This window comes from Thalia democratica, chromosome 9, assembly GCF_965202585.1.
Source record: "Thalia democratica chromosome 9, ktThaDemo2.hap1.1, whole genome shotgun sequence".
Classification (NCBI taxonomy): domain Eukaryota; kingdom Metazoa; phylum Chordata; class Thaliacea; order Salpida; family Salpidae; genus Thalia; species Thalia democratica.
This window is the reverse complement of record NC_139173.1, coordinates 8,151,100-8,170,155: the sequence shown is the minus strand read 5'-3', so window position 1 is coordinate 8,170,155 and position 19,056 is coordinate 8,151,100.

Genomic DNA, 19,056 nt, shown 5'->3' with positions numbered 1-19,056 from the left:
ATTCAACAATTGTTTAATTTATTTCTATAAAAATCATTATTACAATTATTCTAAAACCTAAATGAAATTTAATAAAACCTCATACAGTTTTGCAACTACCTGTCAAACGATGATGAGTTTTCTCGAGATTGGAGGGGAGCAGCGATCGCGTTTCTCCTCAATTTTGTTGGAAATCCTGTGAAATTATGCAGGAGTTTGTTGGAATCCGTACATAACACTGATGAGTGGGATTACATCATCAATAAAACTGGTTTGTTTTGAATATATTCAGATAATATCAATTTTTAAATAACAGCGGTTTTGTTTTCTTAAGCGTTAGAAACTTAGCCCAACACTTAAAGTAGTTTATATATTAAAATCTGTTTTCTTTTCAAGTAACTAGGAAAAACTTGTATTCAAACTGTCGTATACGAGGTTTAAAAAAACCTTTAAAGTAAATACCTTATTGACACTAGTAACTATATGTATTCTTAATTCTATATGTCTGCAATACTTATTAGTTTATCTTTTTTAAATGTTTTTAAAACCTGTCTAACACATAATATTGAAGTGTTAGTTTAAGAAGATGTTAAACAAAAGTGAGGTTATTTTTGATAAGACTTTGAAATATAAGAATTAAAAAAGAAATATTTTCAAAGCTTATTTTAGTTTCAATATAATATAGTTACATTTTAAGGATTACTTAACATCAATATTAAAATATTAATAATATTAGTAAAGTACTTTTACTAAGTAATGCTAAAGACTCATTGTCGGCCTCTAAAACTATTATAAACTTTTTTTTTTTTAATTAATTTTAACTAGCTACAACTGGTTTATCTTAATTTAGGCTCATAACTTGTAATTAAAAAAAGATAGAAAAACCAATCAGTTTTTTTTTACTCTTAGGAAACCCAAGGATTTTGAAACAATTGTGCAGGTTGAAAATACCAGAAGCAATAAGTTACAAGAACTTATCTAAAAACAACATGATATTAATGAGCATTAAAGGTCTTGTAAAAAGTTTTCTTGGTTATCAGTACATTTAAGTTATTATAACTTAAAAATTACTTGTTAGCTGTGTAACTTATCTTTAAAGCTTTTTCATAAGAATTCTAGAGAATGATAGTTTTTTATTTAGTTATGTCATTGTGTTTAAGGCTTGTTTTTGTACTTCAAATAAGTAAGTTAATGATGAAATAAAACTTACAAAAAAAATCAAACTAATTTTGTTGGTAAATTTCTAAGAAATTTGTTTTATGACAGTCATACTTATCAAATTTAATGCTTATTTAAACTTATTTAATGTTTTCTTTTAAAAAACTGCTTTCATTAAATTTTTTGTTCATAGACTCTTTTTCATTAAAATTTTTGTTCATAGACTACAAAGTTTACTATAGATTATATGCAAAATCAATTTTACGTAGCAAAAATTTTATAATCGTATACAAAAATCAGTTTTAGTCGACTTCTAAAAGTTTGAACTTGATATTATTTTTTCAACTAACTTGGTAATAAATTAGGTATGTTACTTATTTGTGAAACTTTTTAAAAGTTTTGTTATTCTATTTACAACTTTTTTGAAGAAGTATAAAGGGTATTCTTTGATGAATACATACTCAAAAGTACTACGTTTTATTTTAGATAATTTGAAAAGTAAAATTTTATTTCGACTAACTTTAGAAAAAATTTTCGACACAAATAACTTTAAACTAGTTTTTGTAGTAGTTGTGCATTTATAATAAATTTACTTTTTAATGGACTTAATAGTTTTTCTGACTATAAACTTGATAGAAAATCAGCAAAAGTTTATATAAAACCATAAGATAATGATTTTATTTCAAGAGCATCATACTTTATTTTGGTTTGTTTTTCAATAAATAAGACATGATTTTATTTGATAGGTAGTTTATGTAAAACAAGTTATGTTTTATTATAAACTCCATAAGAATTTAACGAGTACGAATTTAAAATAAGTGTCAAACTCAATAACTACTTTGATTGCTTCAAAATTTGAAAAAAAATTATGAAGTAAAAAAAAAAATTCTAAGGTTTTGTATCAAATTAGTTTAACAATAACAAAACTTTTTGAAAACTTTCAGACTATTAAGAAAATTAAAGTTATGCTAAAAAATAAAACAGATTACTAAACGGTTGAAATGTGTAAAAAAATAATTTAGTCGAAAAATTATTTACTTATTTAGATAAGATTAGTTTAAACTAAATACTTTTGAAACAAAAAATTTTAGTATCAACTTTGGTGTTTTAAATGCATTCATAATATAGACTGCATATCAAAGAAACACCTGCCTAAATAATGATTATTAAATATAAACTTGTTATATATATGCTATAGGCTAAACAAAAATAAGTAGTTACAGTTCTTAATCTTTACTATAAAATATATTTATTTGCTGCGTACTTAGAACATTTAAACAAAGTTAACGTATAAAGTTTAAGTTAAAAGACAGAAGTTTCGAAAAACTGTGGCATCTTTAAACTTCGACTTTAGATCAATATTTAAAAGGTTATAATATAAGTTTATCTTGTATCTTAATTCAATACAAACTTACATTCAATGTAAAATGCTTTCACATCTTTGTATTTAATTTTTACAATATATACTTTAGATACAATGTGAATATTATGACTTACCTACTTATACTTTTAATAGCTTATTTTAATATACAAAAAATAAAACTTTTTTTGTTTAAACATATGTTGTTTTTTTGCAGACTATAAAATTTCAAAAGTTGTTGCTATGCACAAATTGTTGTTATTAACTATTATTTATTCAAACAAACTTGCTTCATTAGGATATGTACTAACAAACTCTTAGCAAGTAAATTGAGCATTGTGCATTGTTAGAGTATTGTGATCGCATTTGTTTTTTGTGTTATATAAACATAACTTCTTTTATTACGTTTATCGTAGCTTTTACAGTTTTCTCTTAAAATTTAAATAGTCTCTTGAAACAGCGTAAACTTAAAGCGAGATAAGTAGTATGATATAACAAAATAAAGATAAATTTAGAATTTAATAATGTTTACTTTATTGTGAAATATGTCTCAGCAAAGATGTTACAATGTTTTAAAACTAGACTACATAAAACATTTTAAACTATATAAAAAATACTCACTTAGGTTTAAACTTAAGAGAAAAAAAATTAAAACAGTTACATTTTGATCTTAATAGTTTTAGAAACGTCGTCTAAACATTATTTATTTTAGTATGTTTTATATGACGCATTTTGCTTGTTGTCAGTCGGTAAACTGCGTTCTTAAAAGCAAAAACTTGCGGCCCGCAAAATACTTTACAGGTAAATAAAAACTTTATTGAAACAACAAAAACAGAGTTTTTTATGAAAACTTACATACAGGCTCTTAGTTTAATAATAACTATCTGCTAGTGTTAAATTGTTGCTGACTTCCAAACAATTTTACTTTGAATTAATGTTTTTAAATTGATCAGTTCAATTAGTCTTAACTATTTGCAGCCCGCAGATGATTGTTTTCCATACATAGAGGCCAGCAAATCATTTTTAAGTTGGCCCCTTAATGTAAAATGCTGATCACCTGTAGTGTTAAAAAAAATCATTTCAAATTTTTGTTCGTATAATAGTTTAAACATTTGATACGATAAAATACTAAACTTAATTCTGATGATTACCATACTAAATGCTTAATAACTTAATTCTAGACTGATATAATAAAATAAAGTTACCACTAATATCAACCACTAGTAATGTTTTTGCCTAAAACTACACATCTCATTCAGTTCAAGTTATACAAATCAATCTACTTTTTTGTTTTCGAATTAAGACTTTTATCCGTCATGACTCTTTCATCTTTTCTTACACTTCATAATTTGTTTTTAAGCAATTATTTTTTGAAAAAACCTTGTTTATTACAATTAATAATTAATAGCAAATAAATACTAAGTTTTTAAGCATACTGCAATTTAGGCGCTCAAAATAAATATAAAAAATGCTTGATAACAAAATTTGAAACAGTTTGTTATTTTCTCGTGTTCAAATTTTAATTATTTTACAAACATAAAGTGAGAGAATAAATTTAAATAGTACAAAAATTTGTGAATTCTATACAATTTACCAAAAAATGTATTTGTTACATATTTTATTGTTTCTAGAAACTTTTATTTACTCTTTACTAATAAATAAAAAAATTATAACATATTGGTTTTCTTAAAAATAAATCTAAGAAAAAATTCCGTTGAGGATAGTTTTTTTTTACCATTTACTAACTGGTCACAGTGAAATCACTGTTAAAAATAAAGTTTTTAATTATGGTCAAATCTACATCTCAAATATTACATTCTACCTTTTTCAGTAACAAAAGATTAAAACTAAAAAAAGCTAAGAGCATGTTTTGTGTAAAAGTAAAGCACAAAATGTTTTAAAAGGAAAGATTTGTTACCGACATTAAAATATTTGTATTTTTGGAAACTTTTTGAACCAGATATACGATTTCATTAGGTTTTCAATATTTGTATTTTACTTATAATACAAGTGTAAGTAAATGTACTTTACTAAAGTTAAAGTTTAATTTAATTTTTAACGCTAAATAAACAAAGTTTCAATTTAAGCTAGCATAGAGTCGTAACAAGATTTTATGTTCAACTAAATTATAAATATTTAAATGTTCTTCACAACTTTCAATATTTATAAGAAAAAAACGAAACTGTTAGATTTAAATATATAACTGTAAACTTGGTATATTTTTCTGTTGCTAGTTTGTACCATTAATTTTTTTTTTCGTATTATTTTTTTCATAATTTTGAAGTGAATAATGAATTATAGACATAACAGTTTATAAATTTGTGAGAATAAGTATTTTCACATATCAGACCTTAAGTTTGTAACTTAAAAATATCTTATATTGATATAAATATTTTAAGATGTTTAAGTAAACTACTTTTAATTTTTTTTATACACAACTAGAGTCTAGCACTAATTAAATTTTGGAACAACGTACCAAAATTTTTCGTATACAAAAACAAAACGTAAATCAAAATTCAAACTAAGTGATACAATAAAAACGGTCGTTTAATAAAAACGCGTAAACTTCATATAGTTTTAAGCAGGGTATCTCAAACTTTTTTCAAAAGGCTCCCTTAAAAGAAATTGAAAAACTTTGGCCCCCTCCAACAAGGTTGCTCAAAAAACAACACTTAAAATTGCCTAAGACCTTTTTAATTTACTCTTCATCATCAAATCCAGAACCTTGTAGTGTAAGTTACAAATTTTGGCTTTGTGGCTCCTATTTTACAGCTTGTGGCCCCCTAAAATGTTTAAACTTTTTTCATAACATCTAGTATAGTTCAAAACTACCATTAAAATTGCCAAAAACTTTTTTCCATTTTTGCTCTTCCTTATCAACTCCAGAATATTTAGTGTAAGTTTCAAATTATGACCCCATGGCCCCTTTTAGCTAGCCCCTTTGCTGCTAATTGCCCCTTAAATTTCTGTAATGGCTCCCAATGGGCCACTTTGGCTTTTTTTTTTGGGAAATCCTGGTTTAAAGGGATAAAGAAACTAAAACTAAATAATATACTTTACATTAACAAGTGTAAAATTAAAACTTAATTCAACTTATTGTTCAGTCAGACTAATCAATGCAACATTTTAATAAATTTATTGCAAAAGTTATTAAACAAATATAATTGATTACAGATCAAATTAAGATCGGTTAGTTTTATCGAAAAAGTTATGTTTTGATTTAAAATTTACGTACTTGTTATAACAAAAACTATTGCTAAAATTTGTTATTCATATTTAAGCATAAAAAAAAGTATTTTTGTAATGAAATATTTAAATAATGTTATGACTTCTCATTTAGATAACGAACTTATTTTTAACTTTTTAAAAGCTTTTATTGTTACATCAAGCAACTTATATGATGTTCAATCTGTTTAAAAGATGAGTTTATAGCTAAGTACATACTTTTAAATGATTTAAACTAAAGCCTCCATTGTTGCAAAGAGTAAGCTTTTTAATACATACTTAGTTAAATTTGACTCAGAATCTGAACTGGTTAATAAAATTTCAACAACACCTTTAAGGAGTCTCCTTATAATACAAACATAATTTTTATTAATAGACAGTTTTGAAACAACTTTTAATTATAACAAAATTTTTATATTAGTACTTTATTAAAAAGTAATAAAATAAAAAACAAATAAACACTGTTAGTACTAAAACTCAAAGAATGCACATAAATAACAATTAAAAAACAAATTGTAAACGTTTAGCAGCAAAACGAGTGTAAAATAAGAGTATACGTTTTTTTAACAACTGGAGCTGAAAAAATTATTTTAATAAAATAGTTTATTTTTAAAACTGAGAAACATTGAATTCTTTTACATTTTTTATTATATTTAACTATGACATTTTAGAAAAATACGTAATCTTAAATCAAAAGGAGAAAAAACCATATAATTAAGAATAAAGTAGTATTAAAGAAAAGCTTAAAGAATTAATTTAACGTAAAAACGAAAGAGTAGACATTATTGAACGAGATGAAACAAAAAGCACAAAAGTCAAAACCGTCAAGCGACAGAAACGTCGCGTGGATTTCACGGGCAGGTCTCGCATCTGACTGATCATATCGGGGCCCCGCGAAAAAACCTCGTCAACCCTGTCAACCCGCGCACCTGTTGCCACGGAAACGTCGCGGGGGTGCCGTGAAACGCGATTACACCGGGTCGGCTGCATCGGAGCTACAGGGGAGATAACGACATTTAATCAAACACCTGCCTTCTTTTGTGTTTTGATTTTTTATGGTTTTTTTTATTTTTGTGATGGGGCGGAAAATTGAACTTGATTGCGGTCTATATTTAGTTGTTTCGAAATTTATTATTTTTTTTAATTTAAAGAAAGAATTGTTATTTGAATATGTATGTTTCAACGCTACTGTGTCTGTAATTTTTGTAAAAGTTAAAAAGTAGCAAACGCATTGAAAAAGAGTTTTAAAAAAAAATTCATTAGATACAAAACAGCTTGTTAAAAAAAAGTTTCAATATAAAAAGATTGGGCAAGTACAATACTAAGTACATTAAAAATTAAAATGCAATAACACAAAAAAGTGACAGTTTTATATGTATAGCTCATATATAAAATATAATCGTTATAAATTTAGAATCTGTACCAAAAGAACTAAACTTTTTGATGGTAAATATGCATTTTAGTTTTTGCATGAGTTCTTCACAAAAGAATGGTAAAAATATACTAACTGCTCGTTTTTAGTAATCACGCGGAGTTTAAAGCAGTATAAAAAGTTGTTTGTATTTGTTAATTTCAAACATTTTTAAAGGAAAGTATATAAAATAATTCAAACTCATAAAGTTTAAAATTAGGGACTGCACTTGAGAATTCGTCGGAAAACTACTTACGTAATAACATTAAACGCTTGTCAAAATTTGAATGCTTTTATTTTTACGCTTCACACTTACATTCAAGAACTCAAACATATTGTTTTAGAGGTCAGGGTTGCGTAGTTGGGTTGATTAGAAAAAATTAAATTGAAGTAGTTTGTTCAAACTTTGAACCTCATAAACAATCGAGCATGCCAAATATTAAAGATTTACACATAAATATCTAGACGCGTTCTTCAGGAAAAATCAGGACTACTGAGTTAAATTGTGATCCTTGTTTACCAGGATTGCGTTTGTTGATTCAAGACGAAGATTTCTTCTCAACATGATCCTTGTGTAGCTTTCTGATGTGCTTCTTCAGGTCGAAGTTCCTGCAGAATCCCTTTCCGCAGATGTGGCAGTTGAAGGGTTTCACCGCAAGGTGAGTGTTCATGTGGAAACCAAGGTTCGACATCTAAAGTTTTATGATGTTTTATTAGGTATTAAGTTTACATAGTTTTCATATTTTATTCGAAATACCTGAGCTAATTCCACATCTAAACTATTTTGATTTTTATTATCATATTTCATATATAATTAATAAGATTAAAAAAAATTAAATATATAGGTTATTAAAAATTTAATTAATAATTATAAGTAGTACTTGTTTACGTATTTAGTACAAATTACTTAAACCACTTAGGCTATTGCAAATAAAAAGTTCAGTTCAAAGGTTTACTGTTTGATACAAAAGCTTTTGTAAATGCTTTGATAGGAAACACATATGAAATTAACGTTTTCAAATATTTTTTATATGGGTTATTTAACATAAAGTTGTCACCAACAACTTAAAATTTATTTTGTACCTTCTTGAAGAAAAACTCTATTTCTAATTACTACTTTAATTTTAAGACTTTTAAAAGTATCAAAAGTATAAAAAAACTAATCAGAAAGTTATATTAAAGGAATATAACTATATTGATAACTACATCTAATCTTAATATTTTGTTGAGTAAGGTATTGCTTTATATAAAAGTATTGGAAAAATAATACTCAAAAAACTACCGGACTTGTTAAAACACCTGTAAATGCAGGTGCTACAGTATAAATCTAAATTTACTTTCTTAGTTATTATGAAAACAAGTTTGTTTATTGTTACATGCCAAACAAATCAAATGGAACTTTGAAAGGCCGCTTGTGTTTGTGAAACAATCTGTAATTTTATTAAAAAACCAGATTAGTAGCGCCTGTGAGTTTTTTTTTGTTGTCTAAATTTCAAAACATTTGCAGTACAATTTTACTGTTTTTACACATATAAAATAACAAATATGAGAAATTTGACATTTCTATTGTTTAGTTTGTTATTTAAGTTTATAGTTGGAAATTTAAGATAATTTTATAAGTATTGTATTAGTAATAAACGTATATTTAAATTTAATTTGTAAACGTCGTTTTACAGCATGGCTGCGTTCCAATCATACTAAAACATGACAAAACTACATAAAAATCGTATTTATCGACTGACAAAATTTTTAATTATCATTGCTTATGCTTTGTTAATTGCGAGTCCTAACATATGGTCATAGGTTACTTAAATTAAAAAGCTAGTACAACTAACTTGGAATATAAAATATTTAAACTGCCAGAATACAAACCAGAACACTTTTTTTTACCTGAAAAAACGCCTTAATTTAAAATTTTAGTCAAAAGAATTAAACAGTAATACTGACCTGATGGAAGGCCTTCCCGCAGATCTTGCACTTGAAGTCCTTTTCCTTCTTGTGGGTCAAACAGTGGTTCTTGTAGTTGCCCTTCTGGTGGAACCGCTTCCCGCACACCTGGCACTGGTAGGGGCGGTCCCCAGTGTGAATACGCATGTGAGTGTTCAAAGTGCTGCTACGGTTGAACGCCTTCCCGCACACCTTGCATTTGTGAGGTCTCTCCTACGTAATACGTATTGGTTAGTAAGTAAATTTGATTTATAAAAAGTAAATAATTTTATGCGAATTTTACTATCAAATTTTTTCCTTTATTTAGTTGTCTTAGACCATGGGTCGGCAAGCTATGTTGAGTATATTATAGTAGATTAGCTGTTAGTGAGACGCAAAATACAATGATTATTTGTTAAAATTTTTACCAATATGCAAGATTAATTTAGTTGTTAAAAACCAATCACACTAACTAAATAATAAATTATTTGAATTTATGTTTACAGCTGTTATTTTTAGTAAACATTATACGACAAAACGCAATGTACTTTTTCCAACCGTTAAAGCTTTTGACTTAAAAATCAAGGCGAATTTCCTAAGAAAGTTCTGTTTATTTTAATTTATAATTAATGAAACTTTTTTTTTATTCAATTTTTCTTTGGGTATGGTTGGTTAAGGGCAATAGATAAAGTTTAAAAATTTTGGTAAAATGGATTATAGATAGCGTTTAAATGTTATTAATGTACTACTGTATTGTTACCTTACCTCAGTAGCATAACATAACGTATAAAAAAGTTTCTAAAACTTTAATACTGCAACCAACCCGTTAAAAACCCGACCCGTTACCAAGCCCTTGTTTTGAAATTTAGCTTAGCTACAAAAGACTTAGTAAAATCCCGATCAAGCTTTAAAACATTGCTAAACCATATATGTTTTTTAGTAAAAGTGATGATATGTACAATTGTTTTATGCTATGAGGAAAACAGAACAACTTTTTCATTCATCGATTTGTTTTATTGTAAATTGTTTCTAGTTATTGTAAAGTTTAAATGAAAATATACTTCTTGATTTTAAAATAATAAATAGTTTACCTAAATGTTGTTTCTGACTGACTTAGTTTATTAACAATAAGCTAATGTAACAAGAATTAATCGATAAATTAGTTTGAGTTGACATTATTTTCTTTACTAATTTTATCAACCTAAATTTAAAGTTTTTGTATATTTCTTAACTAAATAAGCCTCGAATATTATTTAAATAAACAGTTTATTTAACACCTCCATAAATTGTGAAAATGCAATTCTTGCTATAGAGTTATCTAAAAACTTCTTTATTCTAATTAGCTTACAACTAAAATTTATATACAAATAATCGATTAGACTAGTTTTACAAAACATATCATTTCTTATTAGTTATTGATATATTAATAAAATTTTGAAAATTGTTTATCTAATGTTCACAAAGTGGGCAATTTTTACTTATTTGATAAAATTAAACTGTCTGAGATTATTAAGTAATTGTATTCTACTGAAAACATTATCCGTATTACATGTTCTATTGTTTATTTGCCTAATTAAAACTTGTACTTTTTAACGTTTCAGAGATTTATTTTTTCACTATTTTCGTTTGACTAAAAATATGTCTCGATAAACACCTAATAAATTTTTATTCTGCTATTTTAAATGTTAAAACGCGATAAAATAAATTTGTTGTATCTTTTAATGTTTTGTATTTTTAAATATTAACAATCAAATTTAAACGCTTCAAACTTTTCAAAAGCTGTTAAGTTGTACTAAATAGTTTTACTTTTTCGAAATGTATTTCAGTGTAAAATTTTAAACCTTTTTTTTATTTCAACTGTTTTTTTATAATACATACTATTTTTAACTTTACATTGATTTCTACAGTTTAAAAAGTCTAATTACGTAACAACTAGATTTAGTTCATTAATCAATAGTAATATTAAATTTTAAATGAGTAGCATTTAAAATATATTGGTTATTTATCTGATGTTTTATAACTGTTTTGTACTACTTTAAGAACAGTACATCGATTTTAATTAAACTTTAACTCGTATGTTAAGACAGAAAATAATAAATTATTGATTAGTATTATTGGGTCTAATGCAGTAAAAAATAATGAATTATTATTTCAGTTATGAAATAAAAGCAATAAAATACAGTTGTAAAGTCTGCGAGTTATATAGGTGTATCTTACACCAGGTGTTTTATTGCTCTGTTATTGTATACAGTATTATGAAACTGATCAATTCGCCATTTTTATAAATACTTGGAATGCTCATAAATTATCGCCATATGGTTTTATGTAATAAATTTGAAGTATTCCTTTCATTTTGCTATAATGACAAGCTATAAAGGTCAAAGTTGATATAAATCTACGAGTTTTACAAGCAAGTAAAAAAAAGTCTGTTTAATAGAATTTTCAATTCGATATCTAATGAGATGATTTTATAACAATTTTCTTCTTTTTTAGCTATTTTTTTTAAAGTTGATATATTTCTGACTTGAATACAAAGTCAACTTCTATGAAATTTTTTCAAGCTTGTTTAGAAAAAATTAAAGGTCTAGAAATATTTGTAAAAGCCTAATTTTTTACTAAGATTTTTCCGGTTTTTAAATCACACGCTAGCTTACATTTTCGTTGTTTAAACATTAATTTTCTTATTAGTGTACTAACGTAGTTCCAAATAGGCTAGAATAACTTTAGAATAATTCCCCGTTCAATTAAAAAATAAATCTAAATAAATACTTCAAAACATGTTTGCTAAAGTGCTTAAACAGCTATGAACTATACACTTTTTGTACTTTAAATTTCTATCTTATTTATAAAGAAAGTGTTATGTGTTACAATTAATAAATATCAATTCTCATTTAAAAGATTTTTAGTTAAAAAAATATTCAGCGGCTTTATTTTTATCTGCTGTAAGCTGACGTAAATACTAATTTAAACAAAACTGCTAGTTGAACACTTATGAAAAAAATAACAAAGTAGTAGATTAGATTAATTACTTTTTTTTTAACTTTAATTGTTTTTTTAGTTCTGTTAAATCAGTCTATTTAATGGACTACCTGACCCCTTAAAAACTGAAAATTCAATACAAACAGATTTTTTGTGGTATTTATACAATTCTGTCCGTGAGAAAAACCCCTGATTAAACTTGCTTCAGATTTCAAAGCTGTTTGTTTTGTGTTAAAGGTCGACATTCAATCAAACAGTTATTTTTGAAACAAAAAGCTTTCTTAAACTGCAAACACAATTGAGACCTTCACGCAGATCAAGAGAATTTTAAATCAGCTTTGCCGATTGCTGTGCAATTATAGAAAAAAATAAAACGGAATCGCACTTTAAAAGAAATCACTTTTCACTGAAGATTAATTTGCTATAAATGCGCTCTGAAGGGCAAGCCAGAAGCACTTAGATGGACGAGAACTTTCGTGGCAAAGCGGCTTATCGCGGAACGTGATTGGCTTACAGTGAATTATCGCAACTGTGATTGGCTTACAATGGCGCTCAATCTGTCCGCTGAAATTGCGATTGATTTCTTACGCCTTCAGTGTAAAGTGGTGTTTTATGGAGTAATCCGATGCACAAGTGTTTTCGATTCACAACAAACACACGGGAGTTTAAAAGGCGGGCATTATGTAAATCCGCCGCACATTTATATCGCCGAAGTCCGTTCTCACTTAAGAATTATTTATTGGCTTGCGAACAAGCACACTAATTTGTTTTTAAATCTCACGTTTTTTTTCGTATCTTAAAAAATAAGTTGTGATCTTTTTTTTTATGATGGGTTTAAGCTGTTTGCTATGTTATTTTAATGTTTTTTTTTTGACAGTGCAAACTTGCTTAATACTTTAAAATACCGTTAAAACTACCGCTGTAATATAATTTAAAACACTGTAATATCGTAGACTTGAGCTATTTAAAAAAACAACGATAACGCAAAACAGTGTTTGTCTACCAAAAAGCATAAACTTAAACTGCTAATCAAAGTTAAATTAATGTTTAATAAAGGTTATTAAAACAACAGATTACATGCAAATCATCAAGATGTACACTAAGGTAACTTAATACCTTTAGTTTTATTAACAATTTTACTTTGCTACAACTCATCAAACTTTTTGAAGCTATCAATTATTGTATAATATATCACACTAATAATTAATTTAACACTAAGTTAACTCTGTAATATATTTAAAACTTTTCAAATTATCATACACGTAAACCATACAAATTACTACAACCTTAGTTTAGCATTACAACGATGACCTTATGACGACATAATATTATACAAATCATTTAACTTAAAATAAATAGTTACCTTGGAATGGATAACTTTATGACGACATAATGTGCTGGCCTGCTTGAATCCCTTCCCGCATATCTTGCACTTGAAAGGTCGTGCTCCAGTGTGGACTGGCATGTGTCTGGTCAGATTGTACTGCGCCTTGAACTCCTTTCCACATATCTGGAAATTATGATAAAAAAAATTATTAAAAAATTGCATTCATATGTACAGAAAGTTTTTAGAATAAAATTTAAGATATGGTCGTAAACAGAAGCTTCTTAAAAAAATTATTCAAAAGTTATAAATTGCCAAAGATGTTTATTTAATCTGCTAGTCGAACGAAACGATCTCGTTGGAGTAAATAGTTTTTTTTTTCTAAATTACTTAGCAAACTGTTTCTATCAAAAAGTAGTGTATTTAAAAACAAATTTGTACTTTAGAACTTTTTCTTTTTAAGGCATTTTAAAGCAATATTTGTTTGACTGTTGTGAACTTAAAAGTTTTTTTCAAAAATATTTAAGACCACATAACTTTTGTCTGAAACCACGGCCGTGATCAAACTATGTCTGAAAATTTACTATTATATTAAAGAACAAAGATGCGTGCCAACCGGTGCTCAGCTCACAAAACGTTTGTTACGTCACAATGCGTCACAATCAGCATCACTGGCACAAAAGCAGTAGCGACCGCAAAACACAGAAGTGTGAGGTGTTTACAAAAGGCTTTTGCTTTTGTTTTATTTTTCTTCGCACGCCCGTTAAAAGTTTCACCAAAAACATCATTAATTAACGTTTAATCGCTTTTCTGTGTGACATTTGAGATATGGAGTACTTTTTTTTTGCACCTGAAGTTATTTGCATTTCTTTCAAACCAAAACAAAAATGCATTCGTATGTTGTTTGTTGTTTTGATTAATTTTAAGCATAAGCTGTAACCGTACTGATTTTATACTATTTTGAATAAATTTGTGCTTTTTATTATAATTATTGTTTTTACCTTGCACTTGCACGGAGTGTTTTGCTTCTGCTTCGTTCTCCTTCCGGCAATCTTCACCTTTTGCAGTTTGCCGCTCGAAACATCAACACTTGTTGCTTTCGACGAAACTGAAGAAGAGGTGGATGAAGATTCGGAAAATCCCCGATTCTGAAACAATTGCGCGGGAACCTTGCAGGGAAGCCTCGGTCGGCCCATGACCGGTCTCAATTGCACGGGACTGAACTTCTTCAGCCTCGGAGCAAAACCACTGCGCTGCATAATGTTACGCTGTGTGACGTCATAGTACAAACTCCTCAGCACCGCCTCCTGCGCCTTCCTCTGTTGCGCCACCAGCTGGTTGTACTTGTGCAGGGCGCTGTTCCACAACGGGGGAATTACCTGAGGCTGGAAGAACAACGGGTTGCGCAGGGGAAAGTTTAGGGAGCTCGTAAAAGGGGAACTACCTAATACGGGAGGATTCAGTGTTGAAGGAAGATTGATGTTTGGTGGCTTTGCGACGTTTGACAGGTAGAAGTAGGGATTTTGCAGGTTTGGAAACATTATAACTTTGTAAAACTAATAAATTTATCTGTAAAAAAATAAAAAGAAACTGGTAAATGTTTTAAATGTATCTTACTACTACGAAGATGTAAAAAAATTGTTAACTTAATTTGTTTTTAATTAAAACAGGATAAAAATCAAAACACAAACTGTTTAAAATACATAGTTGAAGCAAACAGAAACTAAGGAGTTAATAAAAACAAAGCAAGAAGTATGCTTTTTTTTTTGTCATACTAAAAAGATATTCATTAGTTAATGAAACTGAATTCAACAAAATTTTAGTTTTATTGAGCTTTTACTACCTACCAAAGTAAGATAACGTATATTTATTTTATGTTTGAAAATTTTATTTTAGTACAATGCTTCAGTGATACTAAATAAATGTTTAAATGTTATGCTTCTGCTATCAATGCTAAATATTTGCAAGTCTTAGATAAATAACCGTAATATTTTAACTGTAGAAAACAAACAAACACTTTCATTTGAAACTTTATTTATATTTTAATAAGTGAACCTTAGTAACATTATAAGTTAACGATTGAAATCAGTAAGTTAAGTCAGTTTGGTTAGTAAAAATCATTAAGTTATTACAAAGTTAAAAGTAAGTGTTGCTTTTAATTTTAATTCTAGAGTTTTGCAAAATTTAGAAAACATAAGTTTTATTTTGTAGTGTATACTTAAAAACCATGAAATTAAAATATTATTATTTTTGTTAATTTTTTACTAAATGTTTTTTATACTACAAGTAATAATAAAACGATTGTTTTTAAATTTTGTTTAAATTTAGAGCTATTAAATAACTTTTGTACAAACATTTACATTTGAAAAAACTATTACAAAAAAATTCTAATATTCAACTTCTATATCTTTCAAATATAACAAAAACTATATTTTGTTAGGACAACTTAGTTGAAAATTTAAAGTTTTATTACTTCACTTGTATAAATTTATGTTTTATTAGCAGCTATTTTATAACCTCCGATCTACTCTATTTTTACAACTTTTTTCAATTATATGTAGTAAAAGGTAGTGTTAAAACAAAAGGATGTATTTAACAAAAAAAAAAACAACAAAATAGTAGTTATTTTCTCAAAAATTTGTTTTTGACATAGTCTACTTACTACATAGAAACTTTTATTCCAAGCTTACACTAACAACTTTTGTTAATAAATACTAAGTTGAAGAAAATGATGTAAAAATTTATCTTATTGTATTTGTGATAGTTTAACTTGCGATAATGCACACAAATGGCCATCAAGCTATCATTTTTTTTCAGATCACATAAATCTGAACACAAAAGCGCATCTGTAGATAAGCAGAAGCCTTAGTAGCGGACGGAAACCATTTTAACGTGTCAGCTTGACACTTTTTATTCAATAAACTTGTGTTTGCGAGGTAGCTGATGTGTAAAAAAGCGACAAAAGCTGTATCTGTTCATTCAGTGTAAAAACATCGGCTTAAAGCGCCACCCCTAAAAGCACCATTAACCTTGCTTTGTTCGCGACAAATTCGTCTTTTTGCGATTCCGGCTTATCGACGCATTTTGAAGCCAAGCGAGCACCTGCGCATTATCAGCCCATCAAAATCTAGATAAAGACTCGCAACGCCAATCAAATCACGCTTAGCGGATGCGTTTAGTTTGCAGATAGAGGCAAGCATGTTTGCGAAATATTAATGAGATATCTCGCAAACTTATCTAAACGTTGAGCAGCGGTAAACGAGATCTAATGGAAATCCGTGGGTAATTGGCCGGTATCGGATTATTTTCATCTCGATAAATTTCTAAATTCGTGTCGAACAAGCTGCCTGATATTTCTCGTACATCTCTCACCACCCGACGTGCTACTTGTTGCACTTGAGATTTATCTGAGTTTTTGTTTAAAATTTTCTTGTACTTACTTATCCGCTTGAGCTAATCTGACTTGAAAGCATGTAAATTAATATCGGTTTTAAGCGTAATTTTCTGCTATTAGCGCAACAGTCCAACGCTTACTTGCGTAGCTCACTTAAAAACTCGCTTAAGTGAGAAGCTTATTCTAAATACTTTGCGCAAACAAAACAACTCTCAAGCTCTATCAAAACTTTGCAACAAAATACTGCGCACCAAACTTACTTGAATTATCATAGATATATTTAAACGCAAAAGTTGTAAATAATGAAGCTACGTAAAATAGATTAACAATTGAATTGAGTGAATCACTTTTCTGCGGTTACTTTTTAGATCGTCATTTTTCCGTTAAAAACAATATTGTATAGTTGGTACGTTTTTTGTAAACAAAATTTTTTTTTAACTTAATTGTTTTTTTATTTTTTTAGTTAAAAAATTTTCATCACGACAAAAAAATTAAGTTATAAATCACTAACAACTATTTAAGTTGAACTTTAATATTAAAGTACAAACGAAGACATAAGTTATTTATATACTTTTTTTTGTTCTAAATTTATTACTTTAATATTATAAAAAAAAAATTAATGAGTAATATATTTATCTTTTGCATTGTATTTTATAACTGTATAAAAAATATATAAAATAAAAAACTTGATTCCTAAGTTTTTAGAGCTATAGTTATATTAAAACCTTTGTTAAAACTTTTACATTGATTTTTTTGAAGGTTTGTATACTAATTTCATTACAAATTAAATTCAATGTAGATGCTGACTTAAATTTATTTTTAATATTTTTAATTAAAACGTTACATAAAGAGACGCATATGCAATCATAAAAGCAGCAGATTTTTTTTTTAAATAGTACTTTATTTCAACTTCTAAACTCTTAAAATTAAAATAATCATTGGTATTTACAGTATTTTGTAAAACAAATTATTACTGAAAGTGTCCTACCACGATACAATTGAAGACCACGGTGGTAGAGTAGACAAGTTATAGTTTAGGTGAAGTTATTACGAGCAAATATCGATAAAAGCCATTTATCTCCAATCTAAACTCTGCGCGTCACAATTTTGCAATAGAGTAAAGTAGATAATTTTTATTGGATATCTAACGTTATATAAACTTGTTTACACTTTACTTATAGCTTTTGAACTTTACATTTTGAACTTGCTTGTAATAATTACTGTACAAATTTGTAAACGATTTAAACTAGCATGAATTGCTTGTGTTTACGAAAACATATTAATCAGTATTAACTTCAACGACTGTCATTTTTATTTATAGTACTTATACTATATACTCAAAAGATGCATTTAGCACTATAACTTTATAACATACTCAGAGCGTTTTTGATTTTTGTGTTACTATTGTTTTCTGCTACTCTTTTAGAGTTAGAAATTATTTTACTTTTTTTTATTTTAAACTAACAATTATGTACTAAAAACTTATTTTTACTTTTATAATTTTCTTTTTATTAGACAACATGTTAAAAAATGTATTAAATAATGTTTAGACAAAAAAACAAAATACTAGTTTGATATATTTAAACCTGAATATCTTCAAATAATCAGCAAGTTTCCTACAGCTGCAGGTTCTTTTAGGTAAACTATAAGATTCGTCTTTGTTTTTGAACAAAGATTAATCTTAAATATTTTGTTCATACCCCTTTTTTATAAAGTTTCATAAAAGTGAAAACATAACTAATTAACACTACTAAAGTTTCAGGTTACACTGATAAATCAAAGACATTGTTTTATGTATTAATACCCAAAAAGTTGTGTTAAGAAAAAATTACTGAAAAAACTAAATAGTTTAAATTAGTTTAAAATCGTAATGTTTTCAAAATGCTTAGAATTTTGTACCCTTCTAAATTTAATTAGATGAAAACAAGTCTATACTAAATCAAATTTTAAATACCTTAAAAAACCTAAAAATGCAAACCTTGACCACTATTTTTTAATCACTTAAAAAATCATAAGGTTCATAAAAAACTTCAAAATATTAAAACAAGCAAAAAGCAACAAACGTAACCTAACTGAAGCTGTAATGAGCAGTCTACTTAAGAAAAGTGTTTAGATATCGCCATTTTACAGCCTCATCATCGGCTTAATGAAATTGTAATGAGCGCTCATCAGATGGGAAGCCGAATAGAAGAGAGAAGAAGAAAAAGACGGCAGAAGGTAGAGATTTCCTTGTATGGACGGTGAACAAAAATAGAATTTTTTGTTTGTTTATGAATTTATAACAGTATAATAAGATATAT